This window comes from Macrobrachium nipponense, chromosome 22, assembly GCF_015104395.2.
Source record: "Macrobrachium nipponense isolate FS-2020 chromosome 22, ASM1510439v2, whole genome shotgun sequence".
Classification (NCBI taxonomy): Eukaryota; Metazoa; Arthropoda; class Malacostraca; order Decapoda; family Palaemonidae; genus Macrobrachium; species Macrobrachium nipponense.
The window spans coordinates 44,397,895-44,407,027 of NC_087213.1; the positions used below are offsets into that span (position 1 = coordinate 44,397,895).

The window sequence follows — 9,133 nt, forward strand, 5'->3', positions numbered from 1 at the left end:
GGAGAAGGTGGATTTCCTCGGCCACAAGATCACCCCAGCAGGAGTATGTCCTATGGCATCAAAGGTGACTGCAGTGGAGAAGTTCCTGATGCCGGCGACAATCAAGGCCTTCCAAGAGTTCATCGGGATGATGAATTACTACAGAAGATTCATCCTGGACATCGCCCACACCATTTGTCCTGAGACCAAGGTCCTGAAGGACAAGCCAAAGAAGCTGACGTGGGAAGAAGCCCGACAGTGCACCTTCGACCCCACCAAGTCATCCCTCAGCAAAGCCACAACCCTGACTCACCAGGACTGGTCCACACCTTCGTCAAGGTGGGCAACACTTGGTTTGCAAGACAGCAATTTGGGTGCTCCATCAAGTACATCCCCAGCAGAAGGAACATTGTAGCCAACGCCCTACGACGGCCTAGCACGCGAGCAAGCCTCCGACCCCGAAATACCAGCCTTCCGGACTGCCATCACTACCCTCCAATGGGAGGACCTTCCCTTTGGCCCTTCCAAGATGATGGTCTCTCACACCCGTTGCCCAGCATGACAACAAGATTCATAACAGAAAGGTTCATTTGGCACAGCATTGAGAGGGACTTCCGGGAGTGGGCCAGGAACTGTATTGCATGCCAGAGCAGCAAAACAGGAAGGCACACTTAATCGGGAACAGGAACTTTCCATCAACCCAGGCGGAGATTCGGGCATATACACATCAACGTCGTTGGGCCCCTTCCCCCATCCAACGGTGCCAGATACCTCCCGATGGTGATCAACTGGTCCACCAGGTGTCCAGAAGCCACCCCGATGTCGGAAGCCACCACAAACGACTGTGCCGAAGTCCTCCTATCCAGCTGGATCAGCCGCTTCGGAGTGCCAGACGACATTACCACTGAACGGGGACGACCCCAACATCCCATTGGCAAGACTCCAGGCAGCCTCCCAGAAATTCATTCCTGGCCGAGAAACCTACACCAATGGGAGAAAGTAGTTCAGACCGAGGGCCTAGGACTCCTGCAAGAACATCGTTATAACGAATGGCACCACCCACCTGCCCCTAATGAGACCTAACTGAGGACAATACTGTGTCATCCACCAAGAGGAGAAGGTGTTACTTGTCTCGATGAGCAGCCGCAATGACTGGGTCTCTATAGACAGACTGAAGCCCACTGTCGTTCCCGATGAAGATGACCCCGCAGAAGACCCTCACAGGACATTGCCTCGGAACACAGCCTCGCTGGAATCCGACAGTGCCCCCAGACATAGCCGGGGCTACCCAAGGAAAGCGGTCAAACACCCTGGGCCCACCACCAGGGGCAGCTACCCTGCTTCCTGACTCACCGGACGATGAGGACTCAGAAGACGTCCCCCAACAGATGGAATCTCGAGCCCACAGACTCCTTCAATCCCCAGCAAGATTTTACTAACCATCACCCAACAATTATTACTTAATCATTGTCTTAGAGGGGAATATTTGTAAGAAAGGCATTTTGCTAAATGTCCATCCTTCCTCTATATACACTTTTTATATCATACACTAAAATGTAGAGCATTTCACGGCCTATCTGCCAGTCAACCTTCTCCTTCTTTCAGCAGTGACCCTTTCAGTCCTACTCTTCCAGTCTTGGGAGAGGAGGCAGAGGCAGGGCCAGGGGAAGTAGAAGATAGGAAGGGCACCACTCCCTGCTCACTACCATCAGTGAGGGTGTGTCTGGCGAGCCATTGGACAACTTGGCAGCAGTTCTTCAGGTGGGATTTCTACTCCCTTTCGAGTTTCCTTGCCACTCTGTGAGTGTCCACTCCACCAATCAACTTTCTCTCCAGGTTTGGCTAAACATCTAACCCTTCAAGGTGATTTGAAGAGGATAACGGAAAAAGGATTCTCTGACGATAGTGTAAGAAGTATCTCCAGGATTTTACAGGCATATTTTTCAGGTTCTCAAGGCTACAGGTAATATGCAGACCTATCGATCTCTCTCCCTCTTCAACAGAAAGACACTGTTCATAATGGAAACTCCTTGTCCAAAATGGTAACTCCTTACACAGTTCTTCAAGCCATCATCAGGGAGAACGATTTCATACTTACAATAGATTTGGAGGATGCATGTTTCCAGATTCTAATACATTAATTTTCTTAAAACAATCTTCACTTAAGCCTTAGAAAGATAATTTACCAATTCAAGGTTCTTTGCTTTGGTCTTTCAACTGCCCCACAAATCTTCATCAGTCTTCACCTTAATTTCGACATGGGGCATTCTCAAGGAATACGGTCTTTAAGATATCTTGACAACTGGCTTGTGTTAGCAGATTCTCGTGTAAAGTTGACAATTGGCTTCAATATTTTCACGGCTTAGGCATCATGGTAAATATGGAAAAGTCAAACCTCACTCCAAGTCAAAGATGTCTACCTGGGAATGCTAAAGATGTTCAGGAACTTTGATCATCTGTTCCTCTCCAAATGGAAGTAGTCTGCTCATCAGTGACAGGGCATTATAGGTTTCCTGTCGTCCTTAGAGAAATTAGTCCCACACGGTTGAATACACATTAGATCCCTCTAATGGAGACTAAAGGGGTTTTGGTTCCCTGCAAAGATTCCTCCCTTGTTCCAAGTTCTGTTATCAGAAGTAGTGGCAGAATTTCTGTTTCCGGCCGAGTGCTGATAACCAAAAATCATTGATAACTGAAACGTCATAATAATTATGAAAATAAAACACTTAACAGCACCATTAACCACTAACCACTTACTGATGTAGGTAAAATGCTTGCTGATGCTGATAAACTACATATCGACGCCAGATAAACTGCTTAATGGCACTGAAAATTGCTTACTGTCGCCAAAAAACTGGTTTAAGAGTCATTAACCAAGCATTGTAAAACCGAGATGCTGTTAGCTAATGCTGGTGATAAGTGAGGATTGCCTGTATAGGAGTGCCACTTCACTTTCCACCTCCAGAGATTCTACTATACTCAGACGCCTTGTATGAGGGCTGGGGAGCACACTAGGTAGATATTCTAACATCAGGAGTGTGGGCTCACCAAGACAAACAGCTCAATATCACTATCCTGGAGTTGAAAGCAGCCTTCTCAGCACTTAAGGAATTGCAAGGAAGGGTAAGAGGGCACTCTGTGGCACTAATGTCCGAAAACACTTGTGGTAGCTTATGTCAACAAACATGGGAGGATAGTGTCTCCACATTTTCATGACTTGTCAGTACGTACAACTGCACCATTGGCCATCTCCCAATTGATGGTTCACTCAATCAGATGCATCCTAGGCAAGAAGAAATGGTGTCAGACAAGCTGAGTTGCCAAGGTCAAATTCTGGGAACAGAGTGGTCACTGCATCAAGAAGTGGAGGAAAGACTTTTTCATCTGTGGGGAGGCCCATTAATAGACCTTTTTGCAACGAGAAAGTACAACAAACTAGAGGTATTTTGTTTGGTTGTTCCAGATCCCTATGTCGTGGTGGAGGACCCCCTTCAATATCCTTGGAACAATCTGGACACTTATGCCTTTCCCCCCTTTTGCCTCATCCATCAAATAATCAACAGTGATGATTCCCCAGGACTTTTACATTTATTTACTTACTGGGATTAGGCTACATGAAAGTCGCCTGTTAATGATTACCTTAAAGTAATTCTTGAATGTTGTAGGAATGTTGCATTATTCCATTTGGTGATGATTTTGGGATTTTCTTTACCGATCATACACTAGTCACAAACCGCCAGTAAATATAATTACCTCAAAGGTAATTTGTGAATGTTAAGAGCTTTTTTTAGGCCAAATGTTGGCAACTAGGCCAACACATTTTGTTTTGTTTACCATGCTTGTTTTGGGTGCCAGTGACAACCAAGTGCTTAGTGTTTGGGTTAACAATAGCTCCCCAATGTTTCAGGTGCCTATGCCTGCCTAACACCCAGTATTCGCCTCTTGCCTTCCGTCTCTCGCCTCAGGCCTCCCAAAGCTGACACCATTTCTCTCCTAACCCTTTTATATCAGTAATTTGCTCCCACTCCTGGCTCTATCACTTGATTATCGTGAATCTAGCAATGTAACAGTGAAGTGTTGTGCAGTGGAGGAGGTGGCTACTTGTCCCTCTATTCTCCTAGACAAAGGTCACTGTACAGCTCCCCCACACTGGGGAGAGGACATGCTGGAGGTCCAAGGGATGTCAGGGGTTTGCATACAGGTAGTCACTCCCTCAGTTGAACATGTTGCCAGTCCCAGGTATCGACAGACAGCCGCTGGAAAGGCATCTTTCTGGATGTGTCAGAGGAGGTGACTATCTGGCCCCTTGGATCTCCAGAATTAAAGTCACTGTCCTGCTCCTTCTCATGGCCAGGAACAGCCTAGGAGAGGACATACGGGTAGTCGAAGGGAGTCCAAGGGGGTTGCCCCTGGAAGTTGCCCCCTTGGTCGAACCTGTAGCTTTTTCCAGGTATTGGCAGACAGCCATTGAAAAGGATCTTTTCCCCCCTTGTTGAATCTGTTGTGAGTGAGTGTATAGGTTTCGACCCAACACCACTGGAAAGGCGTATCAGTGACAGTGTACAGTCGTAGTCCTATTTCAGTGGTTCGTCACCTAATAGATCGCATTGATGACGTGATTCTTTGGTCTCTCGAACTCTGAAGAGGTATTCTTCAGTCAATGAAACCTTGCACCCTTGCAGTCCTACTTGCCCGACTCCTCACAGTCTATGTTCGTTCAACTTTCGACTGCAGACCCAGCGCTCATTTGTTTTTAGACTTAAGACTCGGCTGATTCAACTCAGTTGATTTTTGACTCGCAACTCAGCTGATTTGTCTGAGGGAGTCCGATGGGAGTTATTTTTCCCCCTCGTTAGGACTGGTCATCAGTAGACATCGAAAGAATGGTTACTTATTTTACTTTATTAGTACTAATCTTGAATGACCTGTGCTAGCACAGATGTTGGTAGCATAGTAAGCAACCTTTTGCTTCCATTAGCTAGTCCTCTCCCAGGTGTTCACAGCCAGTGTGTCAACTCACATGCCTTCCAATGCGCTTACAGGTACAGATACCGACTTGTAGTTCGCAGAAAAAGAAGTGGATTAGAACTCTTCTCCTGGGTTGGTATATATGAGCCTTCTTGATACTTTTATTCTAGGCAATCATCAGAATAGTACTGATTCTCATGATAAGCACCAGGTATTGCCGCCTAGCAGCTCGAAGAATACTTTTCGAGGTGGAATGTGCTACCAGGCAACTTGGCCTACTTTGTCACTTGAGGAGAAGTGACTGCCTTCTCAGTGAGTGTTTCTGTGCTTGACTGTTCTCATTAGTATCGTTTCTCTGCTGTCGAGGTTTAACTGCTAAATCGGATCTCTGGCCGGCCATCACAGACTTAAGTCTCTGGTTGGCTTTGGATACTCGCTTATGGTTCCTATTTTGTACTCCACATTTGCCATTGCGAGAATCATCACAGAGAGGTTTGTCTCCTTGGACTCATTATCAGATTTTTTGTTGTACTTGTACCCCATGGTACAAGTACAATAGAAGTCCATAAGTCTGCTTTGTCGCAATTGATCCATAGGCCACTGCGATGATTCAGAATGATTACTCAGACAAACACAGCGGTTTTTGTCTTCCATATTCATTTTCTAATTCATTAAGTGTTCACCTCGAGTTGGAGTGATGTTGGAAGACTTAGCCTTATAGCTCTGCTTCCAGTGCGAAGAGAATAGTTCCTCCCAGACCCTCTCTCTTTCTTTAAATGTGTTGTCTTCTAGTTTATAAGGACTTCATGTTTAAAACATTGTTGTGGAGTTTTTTTGGCCTACTTTGAAGCGAAGCTTAAGGATGTAAGAACTACCTCTACCTCCTTAGTTTTCAGGTGTTGATTGCTCCTTATGCCCATTCTGCCATCGAACAACCGGAGACGTGAGTGATCTTCGCTTTTGTTTTAAGTAGGTTTAAAAAGTATCGAATCTTTTTTTTTTCAGTATCTCGTGACCATTTTAGTGACTTGCATGGCATTATGGAAGGAAGCATTGAATGTTCTCCTATTATTATCTCTTCACCTTTTCAGCAAGGTGCTGAGTTTGGAGACCCAGGGTGTACATTTTACCTGGAGAACTCACCACTCTTAGTGGATGGGTTTTGACTTTATTTCAATGTAGGTGTCAGTGTTTTCTGGTTGTTTTATAGAGGTTTTTGCACCCAAGGCAAGGACAGGCACCAATCATATTTCACTATCATAGGACCGTTCTCCTCATTTCCCTTAATTTAAATTCCGGATATTGTGAAACTTATAATGCCAAGTTAACTTTAAGGGAATTAAGGGATGCTCTATCATCGTCTGAATCCACTTCCCCCGGGAATGATAACATTCCTTATAGCAAGATTAAAAATTTTCCAGATTCTGCTATATGTTATCTTCTTAAAATCTATCACAAAATATAGGAAACTGGTATTCTCATCCCTTCTTGGAAGATTGCAGTTATTGTTCCCATTAAGAAACCATTGAAAGATCCACATCTTCCTACAAGCTATCAGCCAATATCTTTTACAAGTTGTATGTGCAAATTGTTTGAGATGGTGAATTCTAGACTAATGTGCCATCTAGAGAAAAATGGTTTGTTATCATTAGTCCAATTTTGCTTTAGGAGAAATCGTTCCTCTCTGGACCCACTAGTAAGATTATCAATCCAAATTTAGCAAGGTTTCTCAAAGCGCAGTCAGATTACTGGAGTATTCTTCAATCTCGAAAAAGCCTATTGGCGTTTTGGTATGGTTAAGCAGCTTCATGACATGGGAATACAAAGTAGTATTTCACCAAATCACTTCTAAGTGATAGGCATAATAAGGTTAGAGTTGGAAATACCTTGTCTAATGCTTTTGAGCTGGAGGAAGGCGTCCCACAAGGCAGTGTATCGAGTGTCACCTTATTTGCTGTGGCTATAAACAGCATTGTTGAATGTGTCTCACCTTCAGTAAAGACATCTTTCTTTGTAGATGACCTTGCTAAATATGTCACTAGTTATGATGCTATTGCAGCGTGTAGTTTCATGCAAAGTCAGTTAATGCAATAAGCAATTGGGTGGATGACAATGGCTTTCAATTCTCCCCTTCCTAAACGTGGCGGTTCATTTTACTAGAAGTAGGGTAGTGTGGGGGTATAACGTACTATTAGTGGAAAAATATTACTGAAAAATCAGATTTAAACCTTGAAAATAAGGCTGTGGGTCAGAAGTATTCCCCAAGTAATGGGCTACCAACGACACACAACTAAATTTTATCAATACGAAGCTGGGGACCTTTTTTGGCTATTTAACCAAAAATTTCCATTTTGTATGGATCACCCCCATAGTGGGGGTGATCCATACATACTATGGGGGTGTTCCATACATGCTATTTTCACCCCAAAAAAATTCATTACAAATTATAATGAACTAGATACTGCTGTCTAAAATTTAACAAATACATTATCTAGTGTTCTATTAATGAATGAGCAACAGAGAAGGAGTTTTTTTTAGCCTTATCTTGGCAATCAGTATTACATGTCCATTTCATCCCTGCAATACCAATAAGAAGTTTTATGAATGATATTTTGTTGTGTGAAATAAAACAAATAAGCATCCAATATTGTTTATTTAAGAAAACAGGGGAAAAATAAAGTCAGTTTTGTACATTTATCACTCCTAGGCCTACCTCATTTCATGTTAAATGAATACAATGGAACATCTTTGCAATCTTGATAACGTAATCACAAAGCTGTGTCTCCTCCCCTGTGAAGACCTTGTGGGGACTGTCATGGAGAGGGACAAAGGTCTTACCATCAGATAACTTTCTGGATCTACTGACTGCCTCCTGTAAGGTCATCACTTTCACTCCAAACTTCTTGCAAGCTTACCTGATACTGCATCCTGTTACCATACAGTACTGAAAAGCCTCCTTCAAAGCAGTTCTGTCTGTTTGCCTCTCCCCCTTAGGCACAAACGTCCTCGGCATGTTTAAGTCTGAAAGTGAAATTACAAGTCATCAAATAATTGGCAATTGCCAAAATAAACAGTATGTGTAAAGTGTGGGGGGTACAACGTACACCATCGTACGCTGCACCCCCATACCTACAGCTGTTTTTGAAAATAAAAAAAAAAATGTATCCAATCACCCTACACGATTATAAACTTCACAACACACGTACAATACTGCAAATGCTCACTAAACATCATTACATGTGTAACATCACATTTCAATTGCATTCAGAAAATATTTATTTTCCCTTACCATTTCAACCATGTAACAGTTTTTTTTTGGCACCTATTACACACCTGGTACTTGCATTTCTTCATATTGAATGTAAGTAAAATATTACGTAGGGGTTTTATCTTGTTTGAATGTAAAAAATAAAGTATGTAAGAAATTTTTGTACGCTACACCCCCTCACAACAATGTACGCTACACCCCCTACAAGCTATATTGCCTTCAAACCAGTATCACAGTAACAATGTTGGATAAAACCTAGATATATCTTCATATATCACGTACATCTGCCTAATATTCATATTTAGTACCTTACCAATAGGATCAGGCTTCATTCAAGATTAGGAAACAATATGATATGGATGTCTCAAGTTAAATTGGATGCTACAAAAATAAAAAATCTTACCTCCAATCCATACCCGGCGAGCTAGAAGAAATGGAAGCAGCCATCTTGGTTCACTGATGACACTTCACATCTCAGTATTGCCAACAGAGCTCTTCTATAAATTCTCTGATTTTGACGGAGCTTGTACGGTCCACCCCCGTGTACGCTAATCCCCCACATTACCCTACTCACGAGGAAACCATCCCACATATTAAGCTGAAAGACACACTAATACTATGACGAGGAGACGAGGTTTTTAGGGATGATCTTTGATAAGAAGCTAACAGGCTAGTCATATTGACTCCTTGAAAATTAAGGTAAAGAAGTCCCTTAACATTTTAAAAGTAGTCTCAGGTTTTAACTGGGGTGCTGATAAGAAGTCACCTTTACAGTTATATGACTGATTATGTAAATCTAAGCTTGAGTATGGTTGCCAAAACTACTTTTCAGCAAGTACAAGCACACTGCAGGCGCTGGATGTAATTCATCATCCTGGTCTTAGAATATGCTCTGGTGCATTTAAGACATCACCAGTT

General features: G+C 43.0%; 1 long non-coding RNA gene across 1 annotated transcript; it reads right to left on the reverse strand.

Moving 5' to 3' along the window:
• Positions 1-7,585: 7,585 nt before the first annotated feature.
• On the reverse strand, positions 7,586-8,753 carry LOC135198386 (uncharacterized). Its single transcript, XR_010310785.1, has 2 exons — positions 8,619-8,753; positions 7,586-7,968 (listed from the first exon to the last, which is right to left on the reverse strand). It is a non-coding gene; the product is annotated as an uncharacterized LOC135198386 (long non-coding RNA).
• Between the last annotated feature and the right edge of the window lie 380 nt (positions 8,754-9,133).